Source organism: Penaeus vannamei, chromosome 11 (assembly GCF_042767895.1).
Source record: "Penaeus vannamei isolate JL-2024 chromosome 11, ASM4276789v1, whole genome shotgun sequence".
Taxonomy (NCBI): Eukaryota; Metazoa; Arthropoda; class Malacostraca; order Decapoda; family Penaeidae; genus Penaeus; species Penaeus vannamei.
Genome location: NC_091559.1, coordinates 28,913,023 through 28,915,522, shown reverse-complemented (window position 1 = coordinate 28,915,522; position 2,500 = coordinate 28,913,023).

Here is a 2,500-nt window from a genome sequence, read left to right as displayed (position 1 = left end):
GATAATAATGATAACAACAATGATGATAATAATAATAATAACAATAATAATGATAATAATAATAATAATAAAAATAATAATAAAATGTTAATAATGATAATAAAAACGATAATATTAATAATAATAATGATGGTGTTAATTTCAATCATAAAAATAATAATAATAATAACAATAACAATGATAAGAATAATGATGGTTATAGTAATAATAATAAAAAAAAAGAAAAAAAGTGAATGGCAGACATTTCCTTTAACATTATCACAGAGGCAGTGAAATCATATTTGAGAGAAAGAGAAGAATCCAAGTAGATTACAATATACAGATGTGTCTGTATGTGTTTTAAGAACACTGTATGTGTGTATGCATAATTGTATACATAATCACAAACATACGCATGCACATACATACAGGTGAACGCATTCACAAACCCACATATACATTCACAACCACTTAATTTATCAATACTGGAAAAATCTTAAAGAGAGTGAGAAAAAGATGGATGTCCAACAGACAACTGATGAGAGAGAAGGCCTTTCCACATGTGTGATGCATGAGTGTGTACGCACATGTGTGCATGAGTGTGTGCGCACATGTGTGCATGTGTGTGTGCGCACATGTTTGCATGTGTGTGTGCGCACATGTGTGCATGTGTGTGTGTGGACATATGTACATATGTGTGCGTATGTGCACCTGTGTGTGTGTGTGGGGGGGGGGGGGTACATGCAAGTACTTGTCAAAATACTGATGGTCATTTTGTACAACACTGGGAATATAAATGCAAAACATCATGAAGAATAGGAAATGTAAATGATGTATACAGAAGATATCAAAATCATCTGCAGTTATTCAGAATGCTCATGAATGAAATGGAATAAAACATTACAAACATAACTGTACAATTAATATCTGGCAAGACAGTTATTTATGCACCCAACCATTTGTAACTTCTGATACATTCCAAAGTGTGAGTGAGAGAGAGTGAGTGTGTGCATATGTGAGTGTGTGTTTGCATGTGTGGTCTTACATAGTTGTTTCAATAATGGAGAAGAGCTAACCTCCAAGAATCCCATGTGAGTGTGAGTGTATGTGTGCATGTACTTGTTGATGTGTATGTAGGGGATTGTGCATGTTTGTGTGTGGGTGTGCATGTGCAAGAGCACATGTACACACAAGCATAAAAGTGACAGAATCTGGCAGCTTCATGCATCAGATGGTAGCAATGCATAGAATGGAAATCCTTGGAAACTCCCTTAATTATGGCACTAAATCATGAAAACATTTTTTTCATTATTAATTTTCACTGTTTTGATTTTAACTTCATAATCATTATTATCTTCTACACACTTATGCAGGGCAAATATAAGAAAGCTTAGCACCTTTCTCATACATACAAACTCGGTATGAGAATGATGATAATACTGAAGGAGAGAAAAACAGTAAGAAAGCAAAAGATTCACAGGGAAAGAAGACGACATCAAGAGTGTGGGTATAAGCCACATAATGTGAGAGCATAACTTTTGTACAGAATGTGAGATTCGTGCCACCTAGCATCCATTATTGAGGTGATTTCCAACACTTTTTGGGCATCGCCATTTGAGTCTTTGGCTTCCTTTTATCACAGTTTCCTCTTCCAGGTCACCCAAAGACAGCCACTTATTCAAGTTACACATTTTTAAATTGCTTATGCATTTTGTCTTACACCAATATTAACAAATCAACCTGGTCCTTTTACTTACACAAACACTCAAAGAAATTAGTATTCCTTTTGTAAATGGAATTAAATTCGCTCTTTACATAGCTATGGAAGAAAATCGACATGTACTGAAATGCCATAAGAAAAATAGCAACCTCAATCCTATCATCAAAAATAATATATACATACAGCAGTCTATATAAATAACAAAAAAAAGAAAACTTGACAAAAAAATAAAATAAAATCCCAAATAATGGCAAAAAGAAGAAAAGTAATGGTAATTATAATAAAACCAAGAGAAAGCAAAACAGACAGACTGACACAGAGAGCGAAAAATCAATAGAACACGATATAACAAAACTTAAAGATATGACCCAAGAACATAGTCAGAACACATTGAGCAACATGATTAACTCAGAGATCCCCTACATGCCATATCACTTACTTCTTGTAACAAAACCATGCATAAAATCTTGAACACAGCAAAAATTTCACTTCCTGACAACTTTATTGCATAAACATGTCCTTAATATTTTTGTTTTGCATAAACAATTGTCTGCCTTTTTGTTTCCCTTTTTTTCTCAGAATCAGAATTCAAGAACATTGGAAGTTGCAAATCCCAATCTATCACAGCATCTGTCACTCAAAAGCCACTCAGAATATTTGAAAACCTAAAGAACTGTAAACCTCTATTAATCTCAACAGGCATTTACTTGCCATTTCAGAAATCATGCATCTGCTGAAAATATATATAATGCCTTAACCACCTATTGTCATTAGGTTATCAGCCCTGAAGTTTGTCAGCAA